This window comes from Lepidochelys olivacea (assembly GCF_965140295.1).
Source record: "Lepidochelys olivacea isolate rLepOli2 genome assembly, chromosome: 7".
Taxonomy (NCBI): domain Eukaryota; kingdom Metazoa; phylum Chordata; order Testudines; family Cheloniidae; genus Lepidochelys; species Lepidochelys olivacea.
The window spans coordinates 79,145,795-79,168,821 of record NC_140417.1 but is presented as its reverse complement, the minus strand read 5'-3'; the positions used below and the strand labels follow the sequence as shown (position 1 = coordinate 79,168,821).

Below are 23,027 nucleotides of genomic sequence, written 5' to 3'. Positions count from 1 at the left end.
AAGAAATCTACTTCTCTCATACACATTGATGCTTAAGGGAGAAGGCACCAAGTGAGTCTCCCCATAACTCAGTCAAATGACAGGGAAAAAGTGACACGGCCCATTGCAATGGCAGCATCTGGCCACCTTTTGCTAGTCAGAAGAGAGTCCTCCTGATGCCACACTCAGAAGTTTGAAAATATTTAGCATTCCTATTCTCATCAGAGTGCTGGAGTAATGAATGATGCACCATTCTGTAAACACAGTGGCTGAGCCTGTCACTAGAAAAAAAAAAAGTTACCCAAGCATCCTTCGAATTCACCACAATATTGTCTGACACTTTCGGGATCCTGAACTTCTCCATGGCAGAGTCTTTTTTTCTTTGTCAATTATTGCGCTGAAATATTTAGGTCATCTAGTAAATGGTTAGCTCAAGTCTCTCCCTGAAGTTCAATTTTTGTTAACAGGATTGTCATAAATATAAAGGGAAGGTTAACAACCTTCCTGTATCTAGTACTATAAAATCCCTCCCAGTCAGAGGCACAATATCCTTTTACCTATAAAGCATTAAGAAGCTCAGGTTACCTGGCTGGCACCTGACCAAAAGGACCAATAAGGGGACAAGATACTTTCAAATCTTGGGGGGCGGGGGAGGGAGGCTTTTGGTCTGTCTGTTCTGTGTGCTTGCCGGACACAGATCAAGGAAGCAAGCAATCCAACTCCATTAGAATTAGTAAGTACTAGCAAGGGAATGCATTCGCTTATTTTTGTTTTGGCTTGTGATTTTCTTTGTGCTGGGAGGAAGGTGTATTCCTGGTTTTCTTTTTGTAACTTTAAAGTTTGGCACAGAGGGAAATCCTCTGTGTTTTTTAATCTGATTGCCCTGTAAGATTATCTTCCATTCTAATTTTACAGAGGTACTTCTATCCTTTTTTATTTTTATAATAAAGTTCTGTTTCTTTTAGAATCTGATTGGGTTTTTTCTTTAGTGTCCTAAAAAAACCCAAGGTTGGTCTGTGCTCATCTTGTTTATTCTCAAGCCTCCCCAGGAAAGGGGGTGTGGCGCCTTGGCGGATATTAGGGAGGAGTAGGAACTCCAAGTGGTCCTTTTCCTGAGTTTGTCTAAATCACTTGGAGGCGGCAGCATTACTTAATCCAAGGTACAAGGGAGAATTTGTGCCTTGGGGAGTTTTTAGCCTAAGCCGGTAGAAATAAGCTTAGGGGGTCTCTCATCTGTACCCTAGAGTTCAGAGTGGGGAGGGACCCTGACAAGGATGCAGATCAATAGTCAGGCTCTGAAAGCTTTAAGACTGACTTGCAGTCATCACAGAATGTGGGGGTATGTGTATTCTTACTTTGGCACTGATGAAGAATGATCCTCAAAAGATTCAGTTTCACCCAATTGTTCAGATCTTTAAACAGATCTGGCCCATAGAGATTTTGATGAGAAACTGGGCTGAAAGTCTGATAGCAATAGCATTTCTTCTATGAAGGCTGTTACCATAGTTTCTGCTTCTAGCTGGGCCACAAGTATTGCATACCACTAGAGTGCCCATTTTTGAGGGATTTCGGTAATTATATTTCTGATGTTACTCAGAAGCAGAAAGGCTAGTGAAAGTGAAAAGTAATAAAAATATTCTGAACTTTTTCAGTTCTGAGGTTTAAACTTAGCTCAAGTTTTGGGCAAAGGGTCACTTGCCACCAGAATACTTTCCCCAATACTATTCTTGGACTCAAACAGTGATGGGCAGCATAGTGTGCAATACCTATGACTGCAGAGACCTGGAATTGCATGTGCTTATCTGACGCTATGGTACAGCTTCTATGCTCTCCAAAAGGTTTAGGGTAAGATTGAAAGAATGTTTCATAGCTGGCTAAACATCCCCTTCCATGTGATCTTAGGGAGATCTACAAATGGAAGGCTCCATTCACATGCATAATGTGTCCCAGTGTTTTTAAGTGCTAATATTTACATTGGGTCTGTACATTAGAGGTCTAGTCACAGCACCACTCTGTTGAGATTCCCTCTGAGACTGCTTTTCCACTCAGCTTCTCTAGAACTCATTGTGACTCCAGACTGTAACTGAGATCTTTATTTGGCATACAGCAACACTAAACTGAGTTAATTAGACTCGTGGGATGGGTGGGTGTAAGGTACAATCACAGCTCCAAAGTAATACAGACACCCTCTACCTTTGTATGCATTGCACATTGTTGCAATTATATACAATGCATTACATTTTTCGATTTGCTTGGTTACTTTGCAGGAACCAATCCCTGTGCAGGATGAGCTGTCCGCACACTGTCCATGTTTGACCTACTCTTTACCTCATCTGTCTTCCTAGTTTCTTCACAAAAATAGGAAGCTACTACAGGTAGTATTCACTTCAGCTATGGTATCTCTTTTCTGCCTAAGCCACATCAACAACTACTAGAGCTGGGCTCTTTGAATGAGCGTCCCTTATAGGCCATCCCAAACCATGCCCCTTTTTTAGGGAATTATTTTCTCATTTCTCTATGTAAACACAAAAATCATACAGAACACATGAAAATACTTAAAGGAAATGTTTATCCAGATGAAATAGCTAAAACTTCAAAAATATCCAAATTCAGAGAAGTTTAGGAGCTGAAAACAGAAACTTGTATTTACTATTTTACTAGAAATGAGGATCCCATTTAAACACAATCAATAATATAAAACTTACCCTAGGCAGTTTATCTGCTGATACATAAAAAATATAATATTTCCCCATTTTAACTTAGCCACATTCATTTTTGTTCTATTTTCTAACACTATAAATTGAAGAATTACCATTGTCTGGATACAAAAGAATGTCTCCTAAGAGACAGTTACATTTTCTGAAGTTTTATCTCTTTAATCCCTATCAGAATTTTTTTTGTAAATGCACATCCTGAAATCCTGACTAGTAAGTGAGAGATCTGTTATGCTTGACATTTGAGATACATGTTTTGCCTTTTGTTTTGGGGCCTGCTTTAAAGGGCAGTGAGCATCAAACCTAATCTGACTTCTAATGACTCTAGTAAACATGTCTGAATGAATAAATGCCAACACATTTAAAATACAGTGTTAAATGTACTTGTTTCTGTACAGAATGAAAGACAAAACTACAGCACTAGTCAGACATTGCAATTTATAGACAAAGGTGACATTTTATATTTATTTAAATAGTCTTGTCTTGACAATCTACTTGTCTTTATAAGGCCATTTTTCTCTCCAAATGTTATCTTTGTTCACTGCTGTATAGTATGCAGTGCAGACATTTGGAACAAAATCAGTATCTTTCACGTTCAAGAAAATAAATGTTAAGGAACGGCTCATTTTAATTTACTTCACATATCTGTTACAGGTGCAGTGAAATTTAACAGGCATATGCCAGAGGAATATTATACTTGATCACATAAGTTGCTAAGGAAACTCACTGAATACACATTTTAAAATTTTCCCTGAAGGGAAAAAGGGAACAAGGAGGGAGTTAGACAATCTGGGTGAATCCTTTGAAGTGGAAGCAGAGTCCCAGGCTCATCTGGTGAGTGGATCGAAGACTTGCTTAAGGATTGAGTTGTCACTCCCACGGTGTAAATAGCAAGTCCATATGTGCCTTTAGACAGTTGATCCAGGTTGCCAAGGAATAATATCTCCAGTTTTTAAAGCAGCAGTTGGAGGAAAACAAAATCTATTCAATTATTTTTGAACAGGACAAGATATTATGGGTGGGGCTGGCATCACCTGTCCAGACAAAGCATGACAACCTCATGGTTACTCCATTTGTTCAAGCAGCAGAGTGCTGTCATGGATCTGAAAGTTTCCAACCTTGCTGATGAATCTTGTGGGGGCCAATAGGATCTCTGTGACTCAAAGCACCCTACACACTATTCTAATATTTTTGTACAGAATATACCTTGTGAGGTATCATTTGAAAACTAATAACTTGCCAGTCAATAATACCATGGTGAAAAGTATGTACTGTTAATCTAAACCAACAGTGCTGTGTTTGTGCGAAAGCAAGTGTCAGCTCCAGTTAATGTGGTAAGCTGTGGGGTTGTGTCTCCTTAAAGGAGTAAATGGATCTTATTGTTCTGAGTTGAAACAGGACTGGACATTGCAGAGCACATGGTCTGGGGAAGTTCAGGACTGGGGACATGTTGGAGGCACCTGGTTTCATTAACCAAGTCTAGTCAAGACAAAAAAGTGTGTCCGTGATAATTGTTAGCAAGATAGTTGGATTCAACCACCTTGCATCCAAGCCGTACAGCACACAGAACATGAAGTGCATGCTGGCTGTATGCTTCCAGCAGAGAGCCACAAGTAGCAGAAGCATTTTGGGGCACTTAGGATTATAATACAAGTGGTGACACAACCTCTTACTGGTCCAAATTTCACCCCAGAATGTGACAGCCACATGATAGAATTTGTCTTTTCAGTTTGTTTTTTTTAAAAACCTATGAAATTACACATAAATCCTATTAAAACAATGTCATAAAAAGGTAGTAAAGTCAAGCACTTACAAGTTAGGAAAATGCCCGAGTTAAGGTTGCCTGAGCAACCTTAATTCAGCCCCTTGTACCATCATGAATGCAGTCTTTCATGTTATTTTCCCTCCCTCCGCCAGGTCCCTACCATATTTAGGATATGTCTATACTTCATACATACTTGGGCAGCTAGCCCCTCCCTCCACTCTTGCCACTGTGACTACACTTCTATTTTTAGTAAGCTCTCTCAATCAGAGCTCCTTGAACTGGAAACATATATCTTTAGTGCACAGCTTGGACAGCACTCACTCAATGACCAGCTATTCAATATTTTGTTTTCTCCTCATTCAGTGTGACACCCACTAATTCTATCTTCAGAGCAGGATTTAAATGATGTCCTCGTGGGCTTTTCTATGGTACTCATTACTATAGTTCCCCTGTGAGGTGAGAGACTGTTATCCTCATGTTACAAATGGGGAGCTGAGGCACAGAGTATCGGCTAATTCTGGGTGCCTGAGATACCTGGGACCTGATTTTTTTTCTGTGTACAAAGAGCTATATAATGCTAAGCACAGCTCCCATGGATTTCAACTGCCTTGGTGAGTGATTAACACTTCTGCAAATCTGGACCCAGGGTTTCAAGTTGAACATCTTGAAAATTCAGAACACAACCCAAATTAATGGTAAGTGATTTGTCCAGCACTTCACAGGATCTCTGGGGCACAGGTAGAGAGGAGTCAGTTCTCCAGTGTTTTAACCATGTGTGACAGAGTAGGGAGTGGGGAGGATTGACCTGGGGATGTTGCAGGGAGTTTTACTGGTACTGTCTGCATTGGTGATGGGATATCAGGATGTGACTTCACTTGACGGAGGATACCTGAGTATGTAACCTGAGCCCAGGAGGGGGTTGGGGCCAGGTGACACCTTTTGCCCAGGAAACTGGACAAAGGCTGGAGGAGGAGCTGGGGGGTGGGTGGGTGGGAGTGTGGCTGGAGGGGGTTTCAGTTTGGAGCTGGCTAGCGAAACAGGGGGAGACCCAGAGCAGGGATCTAGGCTCCCTGCTCCCCAAGATGGACCAGACTGAGGGGGGCCTGTTGTGTGTACCTACAAGCTCTGTTTTGGACTGTGTTCCTGTCATCTAATAAACCTTCTGTTTTACTGGCTGGCTGCAAGTTACGGTGAATCTCAGGAAGTGGGGGGGGTACAGGGCCTTGATTCCCCCACACTCTGTGACACCATGAGACGCTGCTTTCTCTTCCTGCAGTCCCCTGACTTATTCACTACTTATCTTCCAGCTTCTTGCAACAAATGAGGCCGGGATCCTACAGACAATATCCTCCTTCACTACAGAGCCTTAATTCATCCCCAGAGCAGGTTCACATTGTGCATTGAATGAGGCAGGGGGCCTGGAGAAAAAATAAAATAAAAATAAAAAAGTTTGTCATGTAATTATAGATTGTATCATAATGTGTACTCACAAGGAGGCTGAATTTAGCATTCACAGGCCACAGGAAATGGAGCCACGTACCCTGTATTATCTTTACCACATTGTGTAAAGTGCTAGAAAGCTCAGCAATGCAATCTTTATTCAGGCCAAAAACTCGCATGAAAGTTAAAATCAGCATTTTGTGTAATTAAGAACTTCAGGAATGGGCCCCATCATGAAGGAATGTAGGCATTAAGAAACCAGATCTAAAGTCCATTGAAGGCAAGACTCCCACTAACTTCAGTGAACTTTGAAAAAAGCCATATATCTGCAGAGAGCTGTGAAATGGAGTTTAACAATGGAAGAGTATGAAACAGTTGTATTATAGTTTTCTCAGAGAGGGCATTAATCTTGTCTGTTTCCTCCCCCTCTTTAGCAGGCTTATACTTAGGCCAACCGCCTGCGCTTTCTCAGGGTGCTATAATGCATTTTATAGCTGCCTGACAGGTAGGGCATAAGATCAACATCTTGTGACCTATTCTCCTGTGCTAGGACAAGAACATCTTGTCCTCAGTGTTCTGTCTCTGATTGCCCACTGAATGAGAGGACTAAGGTTATTATACAGGTTGTTACCATTTAAGACACCAGGCTGGCTACTACAGCATTAATGAAACAATACCACCAGTGAAGAGGAAATCATAAAAGAACCTAGAGTGACCCCACACAGCACAATTTATTGGATAACTAGAATTGGCAAAAGCTATTTTACAAGAAACTTTTTAGTTCATTTTAAACAAAGCTTTGCTGCAAGGACATTTCCAGCTATTTCAGTCAGACACAGGAATAAAATAAAAGGGACAATGGAGAACTTTAGGTCAGGAGGGTAATAGAGGGCTAGATTGTGGTATTCAGCTACTGCCCTGAGTAAGGGGCTCAGAAAACTCACAATAATTCCTAGAGCACCGATCTTGCCTAGGAGATGAAGGGGGAAAAATTTACTACAGCTAACTAGAAATTTGATTAAATGTTTTCATTAGAAAATGCTCATTTCATCCAAAAATATTTTACTTACCTTGCAACTGTGATTCTTGGATGTGTTGTTTACACAGATACCATCCTAGGTTCTCCATAATCTTTTTGGATAGCAACATCCATTGTTGTTGTGCCAGCACCCTAATGTGCCCTCATAACCACTGTAGCAGAGGGTGGGGCAGGGTGGCCTCAACCACCACTTAGTTCCTTTGGCAATAAGAATCCCAAGTGGATAAGACTCCAAATTGGTATGCAGGTTATGCAATCTGCATAGATAGCACATCTCAAAGAACCTCAGTTGCTGTAGGGTAAGCAAACATGCTTTCTTTGCATGATTGTCCACACAGATTCCACGCTAAATGACTGACACACAGTTCTCAAACATGGAGGTGGGAGTAGGAGTTCTAATTAAAGAGAGACTGCAGGACATCCCTATCACAGCTGGCACCTAATCTGGAAGGTAAGTAAGTATGAACAGAACTCAGGCTATACCTACATATTTCAGATTTAGGTATCTTACCCAAGAAAACAAAGAGGCTGCCTGAGGCCTAGTGCAGTGGACTCTAATGTGACCCTTTCACAACCAGAACGTGAGCAGTCTAAACTAGCAGACAGAGTGGGAGTCTGGAGTCAGGCCAGGTCTGGCTGGCAGAACTTGAGAGCCCAAGATAGGCCAGAGGGCAACTGGGAGTCAAGTGTCATGAGGGAGGCCAGGTCAGGATACTAAGAAGTCAAAATCAGGTAGCACAGGGAAGGCCAGTTGCACGGATGACTTCCTGGACCTCTGTTTGGTTTACATAGAAGTAAAGAATCAATCAGATCCCAGGACTGGAGTCCTCTCCTGAAGTTGAGCTTTGAGTTCTGGTGACTGTTACCAGGTTACTGGGTGGCAGGTTGAAACATATTGGCTCCTAAGAGCCTTCTGGACCAGGGTTTGGAGACCTGTGGGGCACCTGCTGAAAAGTGTTGGACTGGAATTTTGGGGTGCTTCCTATGGAACACTTGTACATTTTTCCAATGGCTCCCAGGTGTACTCCTCAGAACCATATCCCTCCCAGCTGATAAACAGGGGAGGTTGTGGTACTTCGTTCAGAGTCCAGGACCTTGTAAAGCACAACCCTGTACCTGAGCTGGAGGAGGCGATGGCTGGGTCATAAGAACATAAGAATGGCCATACTGGGTCAGACCAAAGGTCCATCCAGCCCAGTATCCTGTCTACTGACAGTGGCCAATGCCAGGTGCCCCAGAGGGAGTGAACCGAACAGGTAATGATCTAGTAATCTCTCTCCTTCCAACCAGTTCCACCCTCTGACAAACAGGGGCGAGGGACACCATTCCTTACCCATCCTGGCTAATAGCCACTAATGGACTTAATCTCCATGAATTTATCCAGTTCTCTTTTAAACCTTGTTATAGTCCTAGCCTTCACAACGTCCTCAGGCAAGGAGTTCCACAGGTTGACTGTGTGCTGAGTGAAGAACAACTTCCTTTTATTTGTTTTAAACCTGCTATCCATTAATTTCATTTGGTGGCCCCTAGTTCTTATATTATTGGAAAAGTAAATAACTTTTCCTTATTCACTTTCTCCACACCACTCATGATTGTATATACCTCTATCATATCCCCCCTTAGTCTCCTCTTTTCCAAGCTGAAAAGTCCTAGCCTCTTTAATCTCTCCTCATATGGGACCTGTTCCAAACCCCTAATCCAGTGGCTCCCAAATTTTAACAACCTGTGAACCCTTTCACTAAAATGTCAAGTCTTGCGAACCCCTTCCTAAAAATGAATATTTCCAGGGATTTTCTCCTTTACCTGAATATAAATTATAAAAGCAGTGATCTTGGAAATATAAAATTTGTTTTTATGACATGCTTATTACACACTATTATTAATTATTTATCACTACAATATTTTTATTACATTATGAAAACAGCAACACTCTTCCAAGATCTCACTTTCATATCACTTTGAATAAGCCTGTTACAAGACAAGGCTCCTATGTGAAACAGCATCAAGGTATTTAAGAAGCCAACTCAAACAGTTCCTCCTACACAAGCATTCAGGTCTTGTTTGCCTAGACTGCTCAACGCACGTTACAACAAAACTTAAACATGTTCTTCATAATAATTTTAAAAACAATACTAGCTGCCAATTTAATTTTAAAAACATCAAAAAATATCCACCTCCTTTTCCATTTCTTATGAGTCTTGAAGTTTAAATCTCCTCAGGCTCCTCCTCCTGTGCTTGCTTTGATTGGTTTAGCTCTTGGAAGTCTGCTGCTGGCCCCGTGCTGCCCGGGGTCCCTATGGACAGCTCTGTCCACCATTAGGGAATTCACATCCCCCTCCCTCCCCAAAACACCCTGTAACATTTTGTGAACCCCAGTTTGGAAACCACTGCCCTAATCATTTTAGGTTTCAGAGTAGCAGCCATGTTAGTCTGTATCCACAAAAAGAAAAGGAGGACTTGTGGCACCTTAGAGACGAACAAATTTATTTGAGCATAAGCTTTCGTGAGCTACAGCTCACTTCATCTGATTTTAGTTGCCCTTTTCTGAACCTTTTCTAATGCCAGTATATCTTTTTTGAGATGAGGGGACCACATCTGTATGCAGTATTCAAGATGTGGGTGTACCATGGATTTATATAAGGGCAATAAGATATTCTCTATCCCTTTTTTAATGATTCCTAACATCCTGTTTGCTTTTTTGACTGCCGCTGTACACTGTGTGGACGTCTTCAGAGAACTATCCACAATGACTCCAAGATCTTTCTCCTGATTAGTTGTAGCTAAATTAGCCCCCATCGTATTGTATGTATAGTTGGGGTTGTTTTTTCCAATGTGCATTACTTTACATTTATCCACATGAAATTTCATTTGCCATTGTGTTGCCCAATCACTTAGTTTTGTGAGATCTTTCTGAAGTTCTTCACAGTCTGCTTTGGTCTTAACTATCTTGAGCAGTTTAGTATCATCTGCAAACTTTGCCACCTCACTCTTTACCCTTTTCTCCAGATCATTTATGAATTAAGTTGAATAGGATTGGTCCTAGGACTGACCCTTGGGAAACACCACTAGTTACCCCTCTCCATTCTGAAAATTTACCATTTATTCCTACACTTTGTTCCCTGTCTTTTAACCAGTTCTCAATCCATGAAATGATCTTCCCTCTTAGCCCATGGGTCCTGCATGGGAAAGGGATTTTCATGTCAGGTTTCAGAAGTGATGCCTGAAACATTGGTCAATCTTCAGAGATTAGAGTAGTTGCAGTTCAAAGGGATTGGGTTGATCTGTTGCTGGATCCTAGGAACTGAAAATCCAGGGTATCAGTGGGTCTGCATATGGAGGTGCAGAGCCATACTTTTCCCCACTGAATAGGTGAGACCTTGCTGTTGATGTTGATCCATGTACTGTTTGTGGTCTGTTCTCACCTTTTCAAAGTGTTTCACCAGACCCAGGAAAAAGGTGAGGAATCTGCCACACTAGGTGTCAGGCAGCCAGCTTCAGAGAGAACATGGTAGTTGTGGGTGGAAGCTATATCTGTTTGTTTTTTTTAAATGGGGTGGGGTTTTGACCCATGGATGTATGGTCTGCATTCTTATACGCAAACTCCCCGTAAGGGAGAAACAAGGACCAATCATCCTGGTGATGATTGATACACCATTGTAGATACTGCTTGAGGATCTGGTTCATAGAATATCATGGTTGGAAGGGACCTCAGGAGGTCATCCAGTCCAACCAACTGCTCAAAGCAGGACCAATCCCTGATTTTTGCCCAGATCTCTAAATGGCCCCCTCAAGGATTGAACTCATAACCCTGGGTTTAGCAGGCCAATGCTCAAACCACTGAGTTATCCCCTCCTCCCGCCCCCCCAGATTGGTCATGTCCATTTGGCTGTTGGCCTGGGGATGATAAGTGGAGGAAAGGCATGTGCAGAGCCCCATGCCAGAATTAGGCCAAAATTTGGGACCCCTGATCAGAGGTAATGCACTCCAGAAGGCTATGGAGATGGACTTCATGGCTAATCCATAGCTGGGACATTTCCCCAGTGAGGGCAGAGGAGACCTGTACAGGGAATGAAGTGGTTCAATACAGTCAAAATTGTTGTAAATTTGTTAGACTCTGGTAATTCTACAATGAAGTCTGTGGTGATGGCTGTCCAGGGATGAGATAGGGTGCCCAAGGCCTGGAGGAGGCCACAGGTTTTGTGGTGTGGCATCTTGAGAAAAATTAGGAGAAAATACTTTCCACCAGAACTGCCAGTGGTTTAATGTTTTCATGCTATGCAGGCACTCCAGTTTGTGATCAATGAATACCTGGAACGGGTGGTGAGCTACTAGTTGTGTTTTAATTTGTATTCTGAAGTGTCAACTGCTTTGTTGTTTCCTATAGTTTGTTGGTGTTACTTGCCAAATAAGGGAACTTACTCCTTTCAACTATTGCAATACAATTTCAGTATTCATTTCTATAATCAGAATATAATTTTTTAGTAGCATTTATCTTTCTTCTGTGAGAATGGAGCCCAAATGCAGTCTGAAATCCTAACAAAATATTCCTAGTTTAAAAAAATTCCACTTTAAAAGTCAAAAATAAGTAGCTTTCATCCTTCTGAACCAGCTACTGTGTATCATTTGATACAATATTTAATACAAAGATCAATCTCCAGCACTTATCTGAGTTAGGAGAGAATGGCTGACTATAAAAAAAAAATAGAAGTAATTTTCAAAATGCAACTGTTGGCAGAAGTCAGGATGAGAAAGTTGTCAGACAGTATTCAACTAATACGTGTATTACTTTTGCTAAGTCCACTAATGATAGTTATGAGACTCTTAATACACCATATTGGTGCACACACAGGGGAATGGAAGTGTTTAAATCAGATCAAGACTAGACCTTTTTGAGGAATGAAAACATCCTGACAATCTAGAAAGAATATATCACACACACAAAACAGGTATGGTCAAACAGATCACATTAACTGAGTTTTAAACATCCTCTTTCTACACAAGCAGTGCAGTTAATAGGGATATACACTGTATAAAATTGTCCACAGTTATTATAGTCTCACCAAACACTTCTGTAAATAGCTTAATGTATGTTAAGTCTAGGTTTATTGCAGGCTGCAAGGACCCAGATCTTGAGCACGTTAATTGGCAGTTATGTTTTGGAGGTACACTGATTTACCCAAGCTCAGATCTATCTGTTTATTTTTAGATAAAGCGAATGTTGGCAGATATAACTGCTTAGGGGAAAAGAGACTGAAATTATACAATACTAAAAGTGTGCACCAGCAGGGTCTACACACACCAATTAATACACAACACATTAGGTACACTAAAGGCATGCGATTTCTAAGGTGCACTATTACCCCACCATGTAGACAAATCCTTAGTCTTTAATCACTATTATATTGTAAAAAGTCCTGTATTACAAGTATTAATTTTTCTAGTTAACTAAATCTTGTTCAATGTTTTTCTCTAACATAGAATTTTGAACTTTGACAAAATGTTAGTTAAACCAATTCACAAAGTCAAATGGACATAATGTTTTGATGTGTTAAATATAAAGATTTCCTTAACCCCTTACTTTTTATTTGTTCTAACTGGATAAAAGTTTAATGAATGTTTCTAGTATTGTGCCAATGCTGTAAAGGTTTACCAAAAAAAACAAACCCTGACAGTGCTGTGCATTCAGAAGTGAGCAATGGAATGTTATTAAAATTACTGGAAATGTGTTACTCTCCACTCAAGAGGAGTTGTCAAGTCCTTAAAAATACACAATTTTGGGCTTTAACAAAAGTTTTGCACCGACATTAAAAAAATTGCAATCTGCAAAGCCAATCTGGCGAAAGGGAATGAAACACATACTTTCTGATATCTTAGCCCTTGCTGCCACCTGCAGCTCTCATAAAAAACAGTGTTTTCTCATTAAGAGTTTCCATTTCAGAGCCCTAGACACCGTAAATTGAGAAACCGTTTCAAACACACTAACTATAAACCCTCCATTACAAAACTGTGGTAACAACTTAAATAAAGCTATTGCCACGATTGTCAGTTCCAATGTAAGTGTTGTACCTCATTTAATATCTACATTACACAGGAGAATACAAGGAGCCAGACTCTGCTCTCATTTACCTCACTGTATATCAGGAGTAATACTATTGCAGGCAATAGTGATAGAATGGTATAATACCAGTGTGAGAGCAGAGTCAAAACCTGTATCTTTTTGTTAAAGCCAAGGTTACCAACTGTCTTACCGGGAGTATCACAATATTTAGTGTTTTTCTAAAAGCCCCAGTCCATGGAATCACATGATTAAAAGAGAATCTCAGCTTTCATTTTTAAGTAGTCTTTGGTTACAAGGAAAAGCTTGACAATCTATGAATGCTACACTCTAGGCTCAAAAACTAGAAGGCAAACAAAGAGAACCCAAAATGTATCATTTTTAAGATCTCATGATTTTTAAGCCAATATTATGACCTGAGTCTTGAACAGTTGTGGTCAGTAATACATCTCATACTTATCCACATAGGTTGTTGTTGACAGTATATTTTTACAAACCAGGCTATAAAGGATAATGTACACTATATATAGTGCATTTGATCTGGATCTTCAGCTAACTGGCCTCTCTGAGTAAGCAGTATGTGGGGCGTGCCCATTTGTCTTCTCCTCAATACTCTGGCCCTTTATATTAATTTTCTGGAGGGAACTTGCCCAGGGTCATTCCACATCTGGACAGTTATCAAAATACACCTAGATTCTACTTTGCATCACAGCAAGCCTAACAGCCCCTTGCTTTGTTCAGCCGCAGGACTAGAACCTGGCACCAGACCAATGCAGGCTCCATTGTGGCTGGGCGGCTCCTGGGTTCAGCTGCTCCCTGAATTACCCCTGTCACTGAATATTAAGCCTGATTTGGGGAGCAGAGAAGATATGCTAGTCTGAATAACTATGGTTATGGCTACTCTAATCGGGATTTACCAGGTTGGTCCTCCAGGACTCCAACCATAGAGACCCATCCAGGAGGGCTCTACCCAAAAAGATGTAGTCCAGAACATCGTTTCCTCACCTAGCAGGTTGCAACTCCAGAGGGTCACAGAAAGTAATGGGGGGGGGGAGCTGGATAGAACAGAAATTATTATTACTATTTAAATCAAAGGAAGTCTGACTTCTCTATACCCCACACACTCTTATCCTTCAAGGCCATATGTTCTCCGTCAACCTTTCAAAACACCCACACAAATAAATTGTATAGACTTATCATGGGTACAGTTTTTACTCTTATTTTTATAGCAAGTATAAACAGGTCACAAAAGTGTTTTGACTTTGAATAAGAGATTGACAACCTGAGAAGGCTGAAAAACACTGGCCTTTCAAGCACATCATCTCACATCATCTTGGAGCTATGGCTAGAGCACCATCTCTCACCCATGCCTAGGAGCAATAACCAGGGGAAAGCAGATAGAGCTCATCCCACAAACCAGGGTGCAACCAGAGCTAGACACCCAGCAAGGGACCAGTCTCCCTGCCAGACCACCCCTCACAGACCAAAGAAAGGAGCAACTGGCACTAGAGGCTAGCAACACCACCCCAGCCTTCCACCCACTCAAAGGTTGGAGCAACCACTGTCAGAGACAAGGATGTGGGTAGTAATACCTACTGGCTACTGCAGGAGTCAGGAATCAGTGCCAGAGCCAAAGGTCAAAGCCAAGGATTAGGAATCAGAGCCCAGGGCCAGGATCAGAGCCAAAGTCAGAAGTCAGGAATTGGAGCTGAACATCAGAATCCAGGTTACCTGGAGCAAAGCAAGGGTAAGCCAAGGTAGGCGCAGGGCTGAGAACAAACAGACACAAGGGCTACCACAGCCATAGGCAAATGTTTAGAGTAGCTACTACATTGCTGCTTCTGGGCTTAAAACCTGATCTGCTGACACTTCTAACCAATCAGGCAGTATAGCCTGTCAGGCAACCTACTACAGACCAGCTGCGCTTGTTAAATTGCCCAGAGATTGGCTCTGCTGCAGAGCCTGCTTCCAGACTGACTCTATTGCAAGCCCTGATTCCTGACACCCATCAAAGTTTTCTGAAGAACAAAGGCAGGGAGATAGCCCAAAAAGCCTGCCAGAAGCATAGCAAATCTTATGTTCCTGAAGCTCATGCCACACTGTAGCCTTGGCAGGCTTAAGTTCCAGCAATCAGAATATTTGCTGTTGCTTCTGTAAATAAGGCAGTACATATTCAGATTTGCAAATTAGCATTTTGAGTAATTTGCATAAAATCTCCACATTTTTATGCCTTCAGCTTTGACAGGCATTCCTGGGACCTTCATGCTACAGCACAGATCATTACCACTTTACAGAGCATGAATAATATCAGGAAAAGGTTATCTGGTAAGAACTTATGTGTCCATGTAATCCATTCATTGCTTTACGGACAAGCAGTGAGTTCAGCATCCAAATCCATATAATATTCCTGTATGCTACAATTTCCATTTTGATTGCTGACACATGTGAAAAACTATATGTTACCACACACCTCTTCTGTGATTACATACATGCAGCTGCTGAAAAGCTCACGTTATTCCAGCTAAAGTCAGCATCAATGCAATCTCAAAATGTTTCATTCTGATCCACTCTCTGTGATTATATATTACAGTTTAGTGTTTTGCTTTGTGTTTTTTAAAGATTCCACTAACTTTTCCTCAGACCTCTTTCAACACAGATCTCCAGATCTTCTTTATTTTTTTGCAACAGAGCAGCATAGAATCTGAGCCCATGAAGAGAAGATGCTGTCAGGTTTTCAAACACATAAGTAACATGACATTTCAGAAATATGCAGTGCATATTTATTTATATTAATATGTCATTAATATTCTGGCATTTGGAATCATATTTAATAAAGCATTTTGGAATGGAGTTAATTCCTGTTTTCCCCAACTACTGTCTATTTTGTTTATTATAATCACCACCACTCTCCTACTTTTCTAAATCAGAAGGTAGACAAGCAACTTTATCAAGATTTGATGCTGTATCTCAAATCATTGTTATTCTGTGCTATATCTGAAATGCAAGCTAGTGTGACTGGAAGCATGTCACCATAGGCATTAGTCAGAAATTTTTTTTCTCCATGTGAGTATTTTACAACCATGGCAGAAACAATGTTCTAATTTGCTCTTCAGGTATTATAATTTAGTTTATTATGGTAGAGTCCAAAGACTCCAGGGCTCCACTGTGCTAGACACTGTACAAACACAGTGAGAGACAGACAATGCCTGCCTCAAAAAGCTTACAGCACACCTCCCAGATGTTCTGGATTTCCCCCAAAACCTCCTGTTCCAGTTAAAGCAGGGCATTTCCCATGTTCAGGGACATCTGGGGGGCAGTTTGCCCCAGGCCTCCCATTTGAGAGGGCCCTTAGATCAAGTGGCATTGCCACCTGGCACACAGGGTCTCAGTGCCACTCTGGTTTGGTCTGGCCACCCCTCTATCTCCATTTACAGAGTGGTGGCCAGGTCAAACCTGAGTGGTACTGCTTCCTGCTTTAACGAGTTGAAATGCTGGGAGGTACGTTACAGTCTAAATAGATAAAACAGGTGGGGTAGATTGGCAGGGAAGGAACAGAAGCTTGCCCAAGGTCACAAAGCAAAGAAAAGAATAGAACCCAAGTCTCTTTTGTCCTAGTTCAGTGCCCAACCACTGGACCACTGTGCTTCTCTAATGCTTAGCCACTCATCTAGATGTTGCAATCAAATCAAGCTGCAAAAAGATTCTATGCTTGTTGCCATGTATTCGGAATAATTAGGGAAACAACATTCTTAAAATATAATGCCTTTATGGTAACACTACTGGCACTTGTTTTCTTAAGTCAGCCCTGCTTCCTCATTTCTAAAAACCTTCACTCCAGCAGTAGGGAAGCAGGAATCAGAGGGGTAACTGTGTTAGTCTGTATCCACAAAAACAACGAGGAGTCTGGTGGCACCTTAAAGACTCCTCATTGTTTTTGTGGAAGCAGGAATGGTTCTCAATAATAAATACAGTGATTAATGTGTTGGCATTTATTATGTCTACACTGCAGTTAGAAGGGTGTTTCAAAGTGTGAGTAGACAGACTCACGCTAGCTCTGCTCAAACTAACACTCAAAATAGCAATGCAGCTTGTGGCAGCATGGGCAGTGGCTTGTACCCAGGCAGAGCTAGCATACTTCTCTCCATCCATGCCAGGAAGCATGCTCCCAGCTGCAGTGTAGACATACCCATACATAGGAGTTAGTTCTCCTCACACTCTGTAGCTTACCTAAGGGGCACTAGCTATCTTTAGATGCATGAAGCAACAACATAATGTACTGGGGTCGACTTGCTGTTGAAATGATAGATTTCATTATTCTAAGCAAAGGAAGGGGTGAGAGCAGCAGAACAAGGACAGTGGACTTCAAATAAAAAGCAGACTTTAACAAACTCAGAAAACTGGTAAGTAAGGTCCCATGGGAAGCAAATCTAAAGGGAAACAAGAGTTCAAGGGAGCTGGCAGTTTCTCACAGAGACAATATTAAAGGAACAACAGCAAACTATCCTGATGCAAAAGAAATAGGAAGAACTGTAAGATGCTAATATGGCTGCATCAGGAGGTTTTTAATGACCTGAAAATCCCAAGGGAATCCTACAAAAAGTAGAAACATAGACAAATTGCTAAGGATAAGTACAAAAGAATGTTACGAGCAGGTAGGTACAAAATCAGAAAGGCTAAGGTACAAAATAGTTATACCTAGCAAGTGACATAAAAGGCAATAAGAAGAGGTTCTATAACTATGTTAGGAAGAAAAGAAAGATGAAGGAAAGTATAGGAATTTTAAAAATTACAAAAGAAGAAGTACGTGTAAGTCCTGAAAGGGTGGACTGCAATTAGAATTTTACAAATTACATTTGCAGCAACGTCTTGCATAATTCTGACAAGAAAGCAGATTTTCAAGTTAAGAGCACATAAAGTCTGGTGGTTTTTGGAAACTTAGTGCCATCCAGTGCATCAAGTTGAACACTACATGATGTATATAAAGATGCTAGTAGAAGGAAAATTAAAGAGACAAGGTGGGTGAGGTAATATCTTTGATTGGACCAACTTCTGCTGGTGAAAGAGAAAAGCTTTTGAGCTTACACAAAGCCCTTCTTCAAGTCTGGGAAATGTACTCAGAATACCACAGCTAAATACAAGGTAGCACAGATTTTTTAGCATAAGTAGTTACTAGTTACATATTTCAAGGGGCCATTCAAGATGAAGTGGCCTGTTAATGTCTCTCAAATCATAAGGGGTAAAGGAAGGGGAAGGGAAGGACAGCTGGGGAGGGCGGTTGTTAGAGGAAAAGTAATTTTTCTGGCAAGTATGGTGTACTTGCTAATGAATTCTGACTAGTAGAAAACTTATGGTTTTTATCAGGATACCACAGAGTAGGGAAATTTTTAAAGAAGTTATTATGTTTAAGTTTATTATGACAACACTGGCTAAAATACAAGAAGTCAGACACATTTCAGTAGGATTTTTTTAAATGTTTGTTTTAGAGGTGATATGATAAGATCCCTGATATGGTAGGGAGACAAATTGATGAATGATAAGATTATACAGCAGAAAAGGAATAAGTCTTTCAGATAATTCATATAATTTCATCACCCATGTTTCTATGCCAGACATAGAATGTGAAAAAAAAATCCATTTACCTCAAGAAATTTTTAAATAAAAATTAGCATAATGTTGAATCTGTGTCCAGCACAGGCTGACAAGAAATAATTGTGGGTTTTTTTCCTTCCTATTTGTAAGAGGCTGAGAATAAATGGAAAAAATATCAGTGAGTTACTCAGAACTTCATTACTTTTTAAAAATAATTGCTAGAGCATTTTAGCTGCAAAGAAAAGGACAAAAATAAGGATGAAAGTAATTCTATGTGATTCATTATTTTGGGAATAAACTAGCAAAGCACATTTTCTCTACATATAAGACTGAATCCAAGTGCCATTTAAATCAATGGCAAAACGCCTCTTTGACTTCACTGGGAGCAAGATCAGGCCCACTATAAAATGACAAAAGAAAGTGTAGGGCCTGCTATTCCTCTTTCCCAGTTTCTTAAAGAATTTCCAGTTAGCTGGACATGTTGGGTATAATTGAAATTGGCTAATAGTTAAACTTGCATCAAGGCTTTGAGGGTTTTGCTATTCATTCATTTAAGAGGATTCTTCTGTTTTAGGTAATGTATTGTAATTTGGTAAATGGATAATACATTTTTAATAGATCTATTCTTACATAATATCAATTTTTCTTGCATTTTACTTTTTGTGTTCTTGAGGTTTATTCTTTTAACTCAGTGTTCATTTTCTATGTTTTCAATGTATTTCTGGATGGATTTTGGTTCGGTGCATGGAAAATATAATTTTAACTTTTTATTCCTTTTCCAGGAATCCAATCACTGTGACCTCTGTGTACTTGTTCCACTACTCAGTATGTACAATGAACCAGAAATCGTCTCCTCATCTTTCAGAAAAAAGCTTTTGTTGCTTATGAGATACAACAGTAGGCATTCAGTATAATCCTTTTCCAAATCTGATTTCCGTTTTACTTCTCCTTATGGGAAGAAAGAAAAAGGGAATTGTGTACTGTAATGAGAAGGATGAAGAACATGAATCAAGCTGTCTCACATGAAGGCATATACAAGTTATTATAACTGTGAATCACACAGTAGGTGAAGCTCTAAGCCAAGAATAGCAAGGAATGTGAAGTGAGAAGAGAACAGCGATTTCATATTGAAAGAAGCAAAACAAAAGTAAAAATCAAGCCTATCCAAACCATAGAGTTTCTGAAAGCCATGTTTCAAACTCTTTGACTTTTATTTACAAATCCCATAACATGATCCTTTCATGGTTTTATGTTATAGAATGTTTTATTGTCTAGCTGAAAGTATTCATCAAAATCACCAATATAATTTATTGTTGTAACCTGAAGTAGCAAGTCGATCATCAAACACTATTACAAAAATATTCTGTTCTCATTTCCAGAAATAAAGTCAATTAATTTGAATTCAGATTAATCAATTCAGATACTACAGTGATAGCAACCATGTAAATACCTGGATAGATAGATAGACAGACAGACATGTTTTGTCAGTCCATGTACTTCTTCGATACAAGCTGAATTGTGATCTCAGATATTCAGATATATTGCCACATTTTTGCACAAACACAATTTTACTCAGCACAAAACGTTGAAATTCTTGAGCAACAAGTTCATAATATATGAATCATGTCATTACCCCAGTCTACCACCATATTTTCAAATTGGAAAAACAAGTACACAGGCTGATAGGTTCTTTCACAGTAAATGTTTTACATTCACCATGGGAAACTGGTATTTTTCACTTAGCACATAAAAAATGCAAATTATGTCATGCCATACATAAATGGGAAAAAAACGGTCTCACCATAGTGGCACAACAATGTGCTGCACCTGTAAAAAAGGCTAATATAATTCTGGAGTGTATTAATAGGAATGTCATGTGTAAGACATAGGAGATCATTGTCGTGCTCTATTAGGCATTGATGAGGCCTCACAGCTGGAGTACTGTGTCCAATTCTGGGCACCCCAGTTTAGGAAAAATGTGGACAAATTAGAGAGAGTCCAAAGGAGAGCAACAAAAATGATAAAAAGTTTAGAAAACCTGAGCTATGAAGAAAGATGAAAAAACTGGGCATCTTCAGTCTAGAGAAAAGAAGACTGAGGGGGGGACCTCATAACAGTCTTCAAATATGGCTGTTATAAAAAGGACAGTGGTCAATTGCTCTCCATGTCCACTCAATGTAAGACAAGCAATAACGAGCTTAATCTGCAGCAAGGGAGATTTTGGTTAGATATTAGGAAAAACTTTCCAACTATAAGGGTGGTTAAGCTTTGGAATAGGCTTTCAAGGGAGGTTGTGGAACCCCCATCAATGGAGGTTTTTAAGAACAGGTTAGACAAACATCTGGTTGGTCTAGATTTACTTTGTCCTGCCTCAGTGCCGAGGGCTGGACTTGATGACTTCTTGAGGTCCCTCCCAGCCCTACATTTCTATGATTCTATGATACATACATACAAATAATATTTTTAGTTGGAAAACCACAATCAATTCATCAATCCATATTTCAACTGAAGGAACATGAATTGCTGAAGCAAAATTTGCTCTTCAAAAATAGCAAACTTTTTCCTTTTTTTTGTTGCAAAATGAACACTAACAAAAACGGAAACTCCCCTTATAGACTTGGGGTCACACATGTGACGTGATACTATAACCCAACATTTCCACACACAACGTTTCCTGCCCTCTCTAAGATGCCTTATCATTGGATGAGGAATGAATCAGAAAGGCCTTATGTTCAGCAAAATCCTGAGAACCAAAAACCTTGAAAAGGTCATAAATTTGGCTTTTAACATTCTGACAAATCAAGTTCTTCACTGGGTCAATATCCATCATCTATCTTGTGGGCCACAGAATCTTCTAAGGTGTAAAGGGCTTCATCTGTCCTGCTATTGCACAGCTCATTATTACAACTAATCAAAACACAGAATTTGCCTTCTGTGGGAAATTTCAACATTTCAAAATTTCCAACAACAGAAATTCCATTAAATTTTCATTTTGGAAATAATGACACATGGTGCTTCTGAAACAAAATATGTTCTCTGAAATCCCAATAACTTGTGTTAGATGATTGTTTCCAGGACCTCCATTTGGATTCTGAAGAACTGAAAACATAGCAACTTCCTCATGGCCCAAACAGACACTGCTGGCCAAAAGAATCTTAACTCACATGCACAGAGCCCATGAGTGACATGAATGCGGACAATCACTTAAAAGAGGACAATAAGATTCCCTAAATACTCTCAATTAATCGTCAGACAATTTCACCAGTTTATTATTCAGTGAGATTGGGGAGAATGTAATAGGGTTATATATAAGGAGAAAGATCCTATTAGACATTTTTTTCCACAAATAAAATTAGCATTTCCTGAAAGCAAATTTCTTCTTCTTTGCTGATGGTGTTCACAAATATAATTTTATGGCTAATAATATAACCATAAATTCTACTGTACAGTATTCACTTTCAACAGCTCAAGATTGGAGATAAAGAAAACATCTATGAAATTTCAGGAAGTTAATAGCCTCCTGTTCTAAAAGCTCAGTTGTTTTCTTCTTCTTGCTGAAGAATGTCTTAAGGGGCCCAGCAACTTCCTGCTGAGACCAGTCAAGTTTACCTTCAAGAGATGTTCCACTATTGCACCCTGGGTACTGTAACTGACCCCAGGGCAGAGTATGGCTGAGAGTGTTGTGGTATTCTAGGCCCTAGGTATCTGGTAGCATGTTTGATGTACCACAGCCTTGGAGGCAAGTACTGTTGATGCCCAAAGCGCTACACTGTTCAGGCTCCAGCCCTTTGTTAGTTCCCAAGAACACTCACACACTTCAAGTAACCAAGAGTGTTTCTTTACTAGAGTTGCCAGAAATGAGAGCTGCAAACAGCCTAGGCAACATTGTTTTAAGTAACAGCACAAAAAAGAAATAACAGTTTCTAACTCGGCCACTAAAGGCAGCCCAGTGCAGGGCTGGGAAGGTAAGAGTACAATTGCAACCCTTCCACAATGTCGTCCTGCCTGCAGGCCACTACTTGGTATGCTATTGTAGCTACTGCTGACCACCTGCAAGCAACAGGATGTGTCTCTGGTCAGCTTTCCTGGCTGCCTGTTATCCAGCACTCCCTCCATAGCCTGCTTCCAGGCTGTGCCTCCAGCCTCCCTCCTCTGCCTGGTCCACTCTGACCTAAGGATATTAATTCTCATTCCTGAGGTTAAGGGATTATGGAGCCCACTACTGGCTAGAAGTTAAACTGGGTGGGAAAAGTGCCCAGAAATGACCTAGCAGGTTACAATACAGAACTTCAGTGTCTGTTTGGCATACCTCAAGACTTAAAAGCTTTTATTATGTTGGTTCCATTGTCTCAGGGGGCCACACTGATAATGTATCCAGCAATCTGCCATTTATCAAGCATGACTAGAAGTGTCTCCAGAATAAACGTGCCCATGAGTTTGCTATCA

General features: G+C 40.3%; 1 long non-coding RNA gene across 2 annotated transcripts; it reads left to right on the top strand.

Moving 5' to 3' along the window:
* The first annotated feature begins 654 nt into the window (after positions 1-654).
* LOC311524324 lies at positions 655-19,873 on the top strand. 2 transcript variants are annotated; one of them, XR_014712528.1, is made up of 4 exons: positions 662-712; positions 2,247-2,354; positions 7,276-7,388; positions 19,364-19,873. It is a non-coding gene; the product is annotated as an uncharacterized lncRNA (long non-coding RNA). The 2 variants fall into 2 exon arrangements; XR_014712527.1 differs by lacking the exon at positions 2,247-2,354 and having other exon boundaries at positions 655-712.
* Positions 19,874-23,027: the final 3,154 nt, after the last annotated feature.